Below are 13318 nucleotides of genomic sequence, written 5' to 3' on the forward strand. Positions count from 1 at the left end.
ATCTAGACAGAGAGTTCAATGAAACACCAACACTGATTTACGCTAAATTTGAGATGTTAAGGCGATCAATCTAAAAAAAAATTCCAAAGCACTGTTCAATGAGAAAATACTGAAGATTCCCTGGCTAAATTAAACTTGAACTGATGATATAAATTAGTCAATTCCATGGGACCTTGTTGCTTAGGTATCTCCTAACAATTTAACTACCCGATAACATTGCCTTTTTTTGAAATGTTAACAATCAGTCAACTTCTGGCATATCCCAGGGGCACTTAAAGGAGCTGAATTTATGCAAGTCCCTCCCTACATGAAACTGCGCAAGTCTCAACAATTAAGCTAAGAAAATGGCCTGGAAACATTCATACACATCTGACACAGGATGCTAAAATGTAGAGCATGATTTCATCATAAATTCTGTCGGGTATCAACAGGAGGATGGCTTGGTAAATCCATTTTATTAGAAACTCCCAAGAGTAGCTTTGTCATTGGATAATTGCATTAATCTGCCCTGGTCATTAACTTTAGTGCAACCGAACACACACAGTTATAACAGCAAAAAGGAGCAGGCACACTTCTGGATTCAGTATCTTTATTTTGACACTGAGAAAAAAAGTTGGTACTTTCAGCACGCCATACAGCAACAAAGGGAAAAATAAATGATCATTTATCATGGCAGCTTATAACAAAAAAGTGAACCAGCCTCCCAGTGGATCACATGGCACTGAACAAAACACACTTGACAGGAACCAGTTCCAACTCTGGTTTTCACTGTTAGCTTAACTAAGGCAACATTTTCGAATTTCAAATGGTCTCAGTGTTCTAAGGGTGAAACAGATTGGCTAGATCAGAAGCAAACAATGCACTCAAAGACTCAAGTGCAAATGTGATTTCTACACAATGCAATGACATGAGGGCTTAGCACTGCTGCCTCACAGTGCCAGGGGTCCGGGTTGGATTCCACCCTCGGGCGATTGTCCGTGTGGAGTTTGCACATTCTCCCCATGTCTGTGTGGGTTTCCTCCCACAGTCTAAAGGTGTGCAAATTAGGTGGACTGACCATGGTAAATTGCCCAGTAGTGTTCAGGGTTGCGCAGATTGGATGGATACTGACAGATGGGTCTGGGTGGGATGCTCTGAGGGTCAGTGTGGACTTGTTGGGTCGAAGGGCCTGTTTCCACACTGTAGGGATTGTATGATCCTACGAAACTCACATTTGAAGGAGGGTACATGAGAATTCAAGAAATAGGAGCCAGAGTTGGTTATTTAGTCCTTCAAGCCTGCCCCACCATTCAATGAGATCACAGGTCAGATCTCACTCCACCTACCCACAATATCTACATGACCCTCAATTCCTTTTGTACCAAAAATAACGACCATCCATTTGACGGAGGACAGAAACTATGAATCCGAATCACAGCTAATAGGCAGTGAATATCGTCAGTTTTTTATAGGTCACCTCCTTTGCACTGAGCTTTCCCACCTCCCTGATGATCATTCCAATATCAATGTAACTATTTCTCAGGAGTACTCGAGGATATCTATAACATGTGCAATAAGAGGAAACAACAATAGCTAATTGCTACGAGGAACACTTGGTGCTGGAGCTCAATGATCAGGGATATCACGGGGACCCAGAGTTAGTAAAGAAACTAGAAACAGTAGCAACTCAGCAGCAGAGAACAACTCAGCAACACAGACTGCAGGCATATTGACAGAGAAGAGAAGGGACTTCATGAAAGATACAATCTTTTACGGTGGAATTGGTTGGACTGAAGACTGCTCAAAGTGGAGGAAAGGAAAATAACGTTCGCACAGAGGCATCCCACTAATAGGGCAAACTAAGAGATCAAAATTGGTCTCCTAAGGAGAGCAAGGGTGAGAATAAGGTCATCTCCTAATGCAGTAAAGACAAGTGAAACCAAAGCAAATGCACAGACAACTTGCAGAGCACCTAAAAACTGAACAGGAAAGCAGGGTTCATTAGAAGTATCAAGTACAGGAGGCAAGTGAGAAAGGAAATAGTGAAAAACCCTAAGCAACTTGGCACCTCATCAAATTATGAATAGGTTGCAAATTTGTTTAGCAAATGCTTCTCTATGCTTACAGCAGAGATCCTGGGATGTGATCTAAGTAAAGACAATGGAGTTCCTAAGAAAGGCAGTGTTATCACTAAAATAAATCCAAACTCCCTGAAAATACAGTTACTGCATAAGGTCATTGAAGACATGTGTGCCAGACTTGTACACTCTGCATACATGAATATTCTAAAAAATATTTTAATCCAAGCTCTTTGTACACCTTCTCTCAGGAATTATAAAAGGTAACATTCAGGCGAATCACAACCAGGATCTACAGTTTCACCATAAGGGCTTGGTCAATCAAGCTTGAGGTGCTCAGGAAGTATTAATGGGTTTAGCTTCCTTAAAAGTGAATAAATCACCAGGGCCAAATGAAATGGACCCAGGTGATTAAAAGAAAGCAGGGGGAAATAGCAATGCTCGGACCATCATGTTCCAATCGTTACAACTTCACTCAGAAGTTTGTGAATATTTGGAATTTCAATCCCATGTGGATGCTCAGTGTCTAAGTATATTCAAAACAGACATAAATAGAATTTGGGACGTTGAAAAAGTCTAGGGATTTCTAGGATGGAAAGATGTAATTGAAATAGATCAGTCAGGATCTTATTGAAGGGCAAGACAGGAGCGAGATGCTAAATGTCTTCTTCTTGCTCATAATGCCTACATTATAACTGTCTACCAGGAGGATAACCTTCATGCAAAATGTGATCAACTTTTGGAGTGGACGCCTGGGCAGAGTGATGGAGGTAAAAAAATCCTGGAATTCCTTACAAAACAATTAGATGCAGCAAGAGGGACAAACGGCTAGAGAGTGGTTCAGCAACTCGCCAAGTTTCCTTCAACAGCACATGGTTGACAACAGTTCGAGGGTCAACTTCTCAAGGGTCAGCTAGAGACAGACAATACATGCGGGCCCTCATCAGCAGCATCCCATCCTGTGACAATTTTTTAAACAGCTAATGAATCAATACATATCAACAAAATTCCTCATCTACAATTATTTTATAAATCAGTTACTCATTTTTCCAGTCATGTTTTTCTCCAGCATAACACGGCACAGGTGGCTCAGTGGTTAGCACTGCAGCCTCACAGCGCCAGGGACCCAGGTTCAATTCCAGCCTCGGGCGACTGTCTGAGGGGAGTTTGCACATTCTCCCCGTGTCTGCATGGAGTTCCTCCGGGAGCTCCAGTTTCCTGCCACAGTCTAAAGACGGGCAGGCTAGGTGGATTGGCCATGCTAAATTGCCCATAGTGTTCAGGGGTGAGTGGGTTATAGAGAGATGGGTCTGGGTGGGATTCTTCAAGGGGTGGTGTAGACTTGTTGGGCCGAAGGGCCTGTTTCCACGCTGTAGGGAATCTAATCTAATAACAGAAAACGAATATATTTCAGGTGTGCATCTTCTGTGCAGAACTTCTGCCAGAGTTCTTTCTCATGTCTCTAATAAAGAAATTTTAAAAAGTGCAGAAAGCAAAATCAAAGCAAAACTCGCTAGCAAATCAGTACAACGTGCAATAACAAGGTGTCGACCTAGATGACCACAGCAGGCTAAGCAGCATCAGAGGAACAGGAAAGATGACATTTCAGATCCTCTGATGCTGCTTGGCCTGCTGTGTTCATCCAGTTCTACACCTCGTTATCTCAGATTCTCCAGCATCTGCAGTTCCTACTATCTCTGAATCAATAAAATGTGCCTTTATTTTCAGTAATATTCAAGCTCTGTATTACTGAGCAGCTACGAACCAGACATAGTCTATATTTTTAAACTGTGTTTTCAGGCAGACCAGGTATTAGAAAATTATTAAGGGTACAGAGACAGCCTTTTAAGTTCAACTGGCATCTCAACATAGTGCTTTAGAAAAAAAAGTTGTCTCTCTACCCCAACAAACACAACAGCTTGCACACACACAAGCCAGTGACAATGTTGTGTCAGAAGTCACATGACAAGGTTATAGTCCGACAGGTTTATTCAAAATCATAAGCTTTCGCAGCGTTGCTCCGTCACGTGACCTCACAAAAGGAGCAGTGCTCTGAAAGCTGTGTTGTTCAGAGTCTGAATAAGGGTCCCAACCTGAAATGTCAACTTTCTTGCACCTCTGATGCTGCCTGGCCTGCTTTGCTCCTCCAGCTCCACACTGTTTTCACTAGTAGGCAAACTATTAGAATCAATTCTGAGACACGGGATAAAATGCACCTTAGAATTGGAATAATCAAGGACAGCTAGCACAGATCTGATTAGGATAAATAGAGCCTGACTTAATTAACTGAATTTTTTTTGAGGTATCAAAACTGATGTACAGGGTAGGGCAATTGATGTCCTCTGTGTGGATTTTAGCAAGGCTCACGACAAGATCCCACACAAAAGACTGGTTAAGGAAATAAAAGTATGTGGGATCCATAGGAATGCACCAAGCTGGATTCAAATTGGACCAGTGACAATGGGCGTTTTTGCAACGGGAAAGTTGTTCCGTTAGGTTTGTGCAGGGCTCAGTTGTCGGTTCCATGTTTTTTGTGGTCCTTATTAATGATTTGGACATTTTGAGAGGCGATGGCCTCGTGGTTTTATGGCTAGACTGTTAACCCAGAGACCCAGGTAATGCTCTGGGGACCTGGGTTCAAGTCCCAGCATGGCAGATCGGACAATTTGGATTCAATAAAAATCGGGAATTAACAGTCACATCATGACCATTAATCAAGTGTTGACTGTCAGGAAAAACCCATCTGGTTCATTAATGTCCTTAGGGAAAGAAACTTCCATTCTCACCAGGTCTGGCCTACATGTGACTCCAGACCTACAGCAATGTGGTTGATTGTCAACTTAAACCTGATGAAGGAGCTGCACTCTAAAAGCTTGTGATTGCAAATAAACTGGTTGGACTATAACCTGGTGTCATGGGACTTCTAACTTTGTCCACTTCAGCACAACACCAGCAACTTCACATGTGCAGGCTGCCCAAAAATGGGCCGGGTGGTTGATAGCGAGCAGCACAGCTGCAGACATCAGAACGATTTCAATGAACTGGTCAGGTGGGCAAAAAAAATGACAAATGGAATTCAGCCAGGAAAAATGAGAAGTGACCCATTTGAAAAATGGAAACAACACAAAGGAATACAAAGTAAATGGCAAAGTACTGAGTGGCATAGAGGAAGAGAGAGAGAGTTTGGAGTGCATGCCCACAGGTCCTAGTTGGTAAAAAGGCAAATCAATAAGTGATTGAGAAGAAGATAAAATTGTCTCCTTAATTGGCTATTACAGCGAATAGAAGTGCAGGGAGGTTAGGCTGGAGCTGTACAAAGCACCAGATAGACAAAACCTGAGTACTGTTTACTGATCTGACCACTTTTTCATGGAAAGGATGGAGTTGCAGTAGAGAAGATACAGAGATTTACCAGGATGTTGCCAGGACTAGAAATTTGTAGCTGTGTGAAAAGATTAGATAGACTGCAGTTGTCCTCCATTCAACAGAGAAGAAACACTGGTTTGAGATTTGTTTGAGGTGGACAAAATTGAGACTGGCCTCGATGGAGGCATGGGAAGGACCTGTTTATCTGAGCAGTGAAGTCTGTGATTAGGAAGCATTTGGTGACGACGATTGGTAGAAGGACTAAAGGTGAAATGAGGAAAATCTTTTACACCAAGAGGGTGGAAGGATTCTGGGACTCCCAGCCTGAAATTGTAATAGAAGCAGAAAACCTTAACCCATTCATAAAGGTGCCTACACAAGCACCTTAAGGACAATAAATATTGGCGAAGCCAGCAACCTGTGGATTAACAAAAAAGAAATCTGCCTTGCCAGAAACATAAATTTAGTTATTTTGGACAAGTCAGGCTGCTGAGTCGTAAGAATGAAGTTAGTAACTAAGTTACATATCTGGTTGTTCCAAATTCAGAGAATAACCTTTTCAAGGGCTTGTGCAGTGACAGTGTCAATACTGAGATGGAAACTCTCACCAATCCCTCACCACTAGTGGGGCTAACAGCCTATTGGAACATGTACAGAACATTCACTAGAGAAGCCTAGATTCACTAGTAGCAGGCTGTGCATTTCTACAGTATACTACACACATTCAAATGCCCAGAGATGTGGCCAGCATCAGTACAGGGCTGACAGCAAAATGTGACAACTTGATCATCATTTACAGCCTGGAATTTGCCATGGTAATGTTAAGAAGCAAAATTTCATTAATGAATATCAAGTATTAAAACCTCTGGGTCTCAACATCCATCAATTGTTTATGGCACCAGAACATTTAACAGGCTTGTAAGTTCCCCTCCAACATATTGATCATTCTATAGGATTTCATTACAACTACTGAATCAGCATTTCTCCAACAATGTTATATACTAAGTTGATCGACTGTGCGTCTGAGAGAAAGTGTGTCTGGGTGCGTGTGTCTGTGTGTGTCTGCATGTCTGTGTGTCTGCGTGTATTAAAATGTCGTCTGCTCACAAGCCCACACTTTTTCTTCATTCTCTCTTTGCAAGTGCACAATTTCTGCCTTGTTGTGAACAAGGTTACGTTGATATGAAGCAAGAATTGTTAAGGCCATCACCAAAAGTTAATCTCCAGCTGCTTTCACTTTACATAGACTGTAAAGATACTGAAAATCAGTACATCATAACATTTAAAAACATTCAAAGGGATCAATTAAGAAAAAGATTAAAAAGTAAATATGAAAGTTTCCAGTTAACTTTTAATGTGGAAAGTAAGCACATTACGTGTGTCTATAGAAAGTTTCCCAAGTGTTCAGGAGCATGAAGACAGAACTGCAAATTCACTAGTCAAAGATTATTGCAAAAATTGATGTTACAGGGATTTGCCAGCAGTTTATCTTTTTAAATAGCAACTAGTCTCATAACTACGATGCCATACTTGCGTATGGCAATGTCTTCATTCCCTTGGTCTAAATCCTTAATCGGTGCCCCGATCAAGCTATAATACTTAATATCTGGTATATCTTCACAACAAAAAACAAATCTGAAGCACTGGTACAATAGATAATTGGAAGCAGAGTTGACCAGACAGATTTAAAGGATTTTTTTAACAAAATGGTGAGGAGAAATTTAGCACGGTTATGGGGCAATCAGAGTGCAAATGCAAGTTTTATCAAATCCAAGAAACAGGAAAGAAAAAAACCCAAACAACTTTCTTCAAATCACTGCAAAACTAAGAAGGGAGGTTAGATAGCAGGTTAGAACTGAGCTACTAGATTTAGGACTGAAAGTCTTGTCAGTAACCACATAGTTTGACCAGGGAAGGGCAGTAAGAAGGGATTTATGGATGGGATTGAGTGTTCTTGGTACATTGCTGAGCAGTAGAATGATGTACATGAAAGAGTGTAAAGACAAGAAGCCAATTGAGCTCATGAGGCGAAAGCTATCAGGCAAGTTGATAATATGGAACAGAAGGTGAGCAGAAATTTGCATGAGCTACAAGTTGTGGACACCCATGTTTGTGAAGCTAACAAGAAATGCTTGTGAGATATTCTGAACAAAAGGAGAGTGTTTCTATTGGAGTACAGTAAGGTGTGGTAAAGGAGAGAGACGATGTGGAGTTGGAAATAAGTAGACTTGGTGATGGAGTGGATATGGGGTTTGTAGCTGAGCTCCACATCAAAGAGGATTCAAATGTTATTTATCTTTCAGTATCACATGAAAGAATGGGTGGGGAGAGAGATGGGGTTGGGAGGGCAATAATTATATCTTAGACTGCATCACAGTGCTCACTCCCAATTAGAAATTGCCAGCATAAAACATTTAAAGGAGGACATTCTTTGTTCATTATTTGTAGTAGGCACATTTCTCTTTTTGGTTACCAAATGACTCACACTGCAATTTGTATTTGCATATTTGCATCAGTGAGATAAATTGTCAAACCAGCACTATTTTCCCCCATCCAAATTATTTCACACAGCAAAAGAAACTTTCCTGAACAGACCTAAGAGACCATTAAAACCTGCATGATATTTGCTGTAAACTTAATGAGTGTTGAGTTTCAGATTTCAGATGAAACATCAATAAGAGAAAATGAGTCTAAGGACAGTAATCGAAAGGTACTTAAATGCTTACTCGTGGGAGAATCATGACCTTAGGGATGTTGGACCTTAAACTGCATTATGGGTAATCTGTTCTATTTGGGGCCTGAAAGTATCTGCTCTGTTTAACAAATTACATTTAGAGACCATCAAATTGTACTGTACCTTCAAAAGGTTTGTGCTTTTGTGAAGGACAAATTGCTGGTGACTTAAAACTGTTCCACACACATTTAGGCTTCAGTCCCCATCACAGCTCTGAAAGCTGCAATGTCCCTTTCCCCGTCATTCATCAATTCCAAGTAATTGTCAAGTTTTAAATCCAATTAGTGACCTCAACGCCCAGCATGCCTTAGGATCAGAAGTCTCCAAGGACAATGATATCTGCAATTAAAGGAAACACTATTTGTATAAAAAAAGGAGAGCATTCAGGCAGACGTAAACTAAGCAGATTGTCACACCATACCTTTCACATTATTCATTTAAGACTCCACAATGGGACACTGAGTGCCAGTTTTGTTTTTCACTTCCATCCACGCCCTCTATCACTTGCCTAAAGTCCTCTTGTTACACCCAGCTATCAAAATTTTCTAATGTGCCCAGACCTGCTCCTTCCAATTCTTCACTCTCACTGTTCCCAAGGAATCCCAGTCTGCACCTTGACTGTTTTAGCTGGTGTTGAGAAGTTCTGTGAAAGTGTGCGATGGCACCATATGCTTTTTCATTAGGCAGTCCCTCAGCATCAAGGTTATGGGTGCTGAGGTAAATGAATAGTTTGAAGCTGGATCTAAACACAATGCCACAAATAGGGAAGGTGGTCTATAAAGACTGGGTTGGATTACAAGCTCGGGTTTTTCCATACTTAATCCTGGACTAGTCGAAACATTCACTCTAAGTGAATGACATCACCCCACAGTGGAGACTGGAGCACATTTATCAGTGTGCGCATGGAAGAAGACAGCTACGACACAACAATGAAAACACTGGGGCACAGATGTAACACAGTGTCGAACTGCAGGAACACAGCAGGCCAGGCAGCATCAGAGGAGCAGGAAAGTTGACGTTTCGGGTCAGGACCCTTCTTCAGAGTATTTAGGAGAGCAAAGTTTCATCTCTTCTACACAAAAGTTGATATACCAGTGCAAAACGGTAGATAGCAGGGCCTTCCAGTGGAAATGCTTGTAGTGCAGTGTAGTGTTCCTATCTTGGAGCCAGGAGGTCCAGGTTCATTTCCCACCAGGCCCGGAGCTGCATAATAGCAACCCTATCCCGGTCAGTTAGAAAACATCTGCTAAATACTCAAATCACGATGGTAAACTGCTGGGCCACGTAGCGCTGTGAAGAGACTAATACAAATCCATTCACGTGGACCTTTGTGCCTCCCAACATCGAAACGTCTCCCCCTCAACCCCCACACCTCCCCAGCTCCAGAGCTGGTCCATTTTAGAAATGTTTCCCATCTTTCTCGTCCCTGAAATGCTGCCGTTCGGATGTCCCCAGACTCAGTGCGAGGAGTTGTGCTGGGAGGAAGGTGCGGAGTTAAAAGGATTGTTTAACAAGAGAGAGCACTTTCTCTTAAATTTCACCTCCCGCCTCAGCATGGGGACTAGGGTATTTGAGAAGCACAGGCATTGCACTGTATCTGGGAAGTGGCTGCAGGAGCGCATTCTGAAAACCACGGAAAAAAAAACTTTTACCAAAATCTCCAAAGCACAAGTAGAAACAGCGAGACAACTGTCAAAATATGGGCCGTTCAATCTCGATGACTTTTTACGAGAAGGGTATGCCAGTTTAACACAGCAAGGCGAGCCCTTGAATATTCTCCTTCTGGGACAGAGAGGTGGGAGCAATGATTTCACTTAGAAACAGGCAACGTGTGCACTAGGGTACAAAGATTACCCCCTGCCATTGAGGAACAGCAGGAGACCCCTATACACACACACTCCCCAGTCAGTGAGTGCTGTTCTCAGGTTTCTCCACCGACTGCTTCCAGGTTTCCACCAGAATTCCTAACGCATTTCAAAGTCAGGATCTGAGGTTCCCTGGGCCGCTTTGCCACCTGCCCCTTGTGCCCCTTTTGTTCGGTATCCCCCATTAAAAACAAACATAAATGTAAGGAGTGAAACACGGTGTCCCTTAGCCTGTGGTCAGAGGGATTGACAGGGCAGCACTTTGCTAGCAGTCCTGGGAAGAGAGTGCGAGAAAACCCCGCACACAACACCTATCTAAAATTGTAGGCTGTGTGTATGTGTGTGTCCATCAGCTCGGGGTGGAGGGAGAGACAGACGAGAGAAACTGACAGCTCATGTTCAATTTCATTCTCTGTAACCTACAAGGCCCCAGACACACAGACAGAGAGAGCTCGGCAACTTACAATGAAAACAACCCGAGCGCCAAACAGCCCAGACTTGGGAAGAGAGAGAGAGGAGAGAGAGCAGGGGGAAAGAAAGCTCCAGCCCGAGCTACCTAAACATTCCCAGGGAGGACCTGGATACAAAGCGCCAGCGGATACATTCGATACATCCAGCGCGGTTACAATGTATCCAGCGCGCCCCGGGCTCCTGATCCACTTCCAAAGGCTCCTGCTTTTGTCTCTCCACCAACCCCCTCCCCTCTGCCAACAAGGGGTCGGTCTGTGATGCTGTGGCCCCGGTGATTCCCCTCCCCATACACACACACACGCACACATACACCCGAGTTCCCCATCTCCGCGGGGATCCAGCACTTACTTGTTCCAATCGAGGGCTGCTTTTTTTTACAGTCTGTGTCTTTCCCCTCCCCTCTGGCGTGTCTCAGAGCTTAGATTTCAATCAGTCTCCGCCATGTTTGAGGACTGCGCAGTGAAGAGAGAGAGAGAGAGAAAAAGAGAGTGAGACCCCCATTTAGATGTGACTCGAAAAAAGTACCAAACACTGACACTGCACGACCCCTACTGATCAAAACAAGGAAGCGCCCGGTGCAAAGCGCCAGAGGATCGTGGCAAAAAGAAACCTACTGTCACAGGAGCGCGCAGTCAAAGCCGTTTAACTGCAACTTCAGCACTTTCTACTGGCATCGATTATTCAGTTCTGCATCCCACCGGGCGTCTTTGTGGGAGAGGCAACCGGTCATTTCTGACCCCGAGTTTATAATTGCACTGAATATTGCGGAACCACACAGCCAGGAGCTTGGAGGTTCAGTCCAGTCTTAAGGTCACGTCCCCATTTCCATTGCAAAGATAAATGAAAGTTTCCACAGCAGAAAAATCTGCTCACCTCATTTATTTTGCCTCTGTAGGGACCATCCCAGGTAAAGGCAGTGGCATCCAGGTCCGGAGGCTCTGCAATGCATCTGACCCAGCAAGTTTCGAGAACAGAAAAATCAGCTCACCTTATTTTTATTTCCTCGTTAAGGGCCATCCCAGGTGAAGATAGTGACATTCAGGACCGGATCTGCAAAGCACAGGACCCAACAAGTTTCCAGCTATTGGATTCACTCACTGAGCTTGATGCTATATGCTGGTGGAAGGTCATCCAACTGAAACTGATACTGAACCAGATTTCACAGATACTGCCTGATCTGCGGAAGGTTTGCAGCTTTTTTTTGCTGTTCTAATATTGAATAAATAACTGGGTTGGTTGCAGACAGAAAGAGTGTCACCTGCACTTGAATCTTTGCTCCGAAGAATGGATTTTTTTCAACCTGAAGTAAAAGGTACAGGGGAATTACTTGCAGCAATGCAATGTTACTGCATGGGATACTCACCCTGGCTTAAATTATTACCAAAGTACCCAGCCTTGCTTATTTAAATTCTGCTCAAATCACATGATACTGGGCAGAAGGTGTGAAGAAGGTTTGGGCAGACCAAATGTCAGGGTACCACTCTCAATGTCTCCAGTTGGTTTAAAAGAAACAACTAAGCACCATGTTCATCATCAGCTTTTATTGCAGGAGTTGCCAGAGAGTTAACATATTTAGACATCAAGTTAACAAGGTGTGGAGCTAGATGAACACAGCAGGCCCAGCAGCATCTCAGGAGCACAAAAGCTGACGTTTCGGGTCTAGACCCTTCATCAGAGAGGGGGATGGGGTGAGGGTTCTGAAATAAATAGGGGGAGAGGGAGAGGCGGACCGATGATGGATAGAGAAAAGAAGATAGGTGGAGAGGAGAGTATAGGTGGGGAGGTGGGGAAGGGCTAGGTCAGTCTACGGAGGATGGACAGGTCAAGGAAGTGAGATGAGGTTAGTAGGTGGGAAATGGAGGTGCAGATTGAGGTGGGAGGAGGGGATGGGTGAGAGGAAGAACAGGTTAGGCAGGCAGGGACAAGCTGGGCTGGTTTTGGGATGCTGGTTTTGGGAGAGGGGGAGATTTTGAAGCTTGTGAAGTCCACATTGATACCATTAGGGTGCAGGGTTCCCAAGCGGAATATGAGTTGCTGTTCCTGCAACCTTCGGGTGGCATCATTGTGGCACTGCAGGAGGCCCATGATGGACATGTTGTCTGAGGAATGGGAGGGGGAGTTAAAATGGTTCGCGACTGGGAGGTGCAGCTGTTTATTGCGAACTGAGCGGAGGTGTTCTGCAAAGCAGTCCCCAAGCTTCTGCTTGGTTTCCCCAATGTAGAGGAAGCCACACTGGGTACAGTGGATACAGTATACCACATTGGCAGATGTGCAGGTGAACATCTGCTTAATATGGAAAGTCATCTTGGGGCCTGGGATAGGGGTGAGGGAGGAGGTGTGGGGGCAAGTGTAGCACTTCCTGCGATTGCAGGGGAAGGTGCCGGGTGTGGTGGGGTTGGAGGGGAGTGTGGAGCGAACAAGGGAGTCACGGAGAGAGTGAACTCTCCGGAAAGCAGACAGGGGAGGGGATGGAAAAATGTCTTGGGTGGTGGGGTCGGATTGTAGATGGCGGAAGTGTCGGAGGATGATGCGTTGTATCCGGAGGTTAGTGGGGTGGTATGTGAGGACGAGGGGGATTCTCAGTCTGCTTTTGGCCTTGGAGCATAAGAACACAAGAAACAGGAGCCATCTGGCCCATCGAACCTGTTCCACCATTCAATAAGATCATGGCTGATCTTTTTGTGGACTCAGGTCCACTTACCTGCCCACTCTCTGTAACCCTTAATTCCTTTACTGTTCAATATTTATTGATCTTTGCCATAAAAACATTCCATGAGGTAGCCTCAACTGCTTCACTGGGCAGGGAATTCTACACATTCCCAACC

The 13318-nt window shown here is 43.9% G+C and overlaps 1 protein-coding gene across 8 annotated transcripts in view; it reads right to left on the minus strand.

The window, feature by feature from the left end:
* The window catches only part of LOC125465086 (polycomb protein SCMH1-like), a 196811-nt gene extending 185217 nt beyond the window's left edge, over positions 1–11594 (minus strand). For 4 of the 8 annotated variants that reach the window (XM_048558204.2, XM_048558200.2, XM_048558205.2 and 1 more), the window contains exons 1-3: positions 11482–11594; positions 10842–10945; positions 8281–8496 (exon numbers count right to left, since the gene is read on the minus strand). The gene's annotated coding sequence lies outside the window, so the exon portion shown is untranslated. Of the gene's footprint in view, positions 1–8280; positions 8497–10841; positions 10946–11107; positions 11188–11481 lie in introns of those variants that run through there. The other 4 variants (XM_048558206.2, XM_048558203.2, XM_048558207.2 and 1 more) reach the window with 2 other exon arrangements.
* Positions 11595–13318: the final 1724 nt, after the last annotated feature.

This window comes from Stegostoma tigrinum, chromosome 24 (assembly GCF_030684315.1).
Source record: "Stegostoma tigrinum isolate sSteTig4 chromosome 24, sSteTig4.hap1, whole genome shotgun sequence".
NCBI classification, from domain to species: Eukaryota; Metazoa; Chordata; class Chondrichthyes; order Orectolobiformes; family Stegostomatidae; genus Stegostoma; species Stegostoma tigrinum.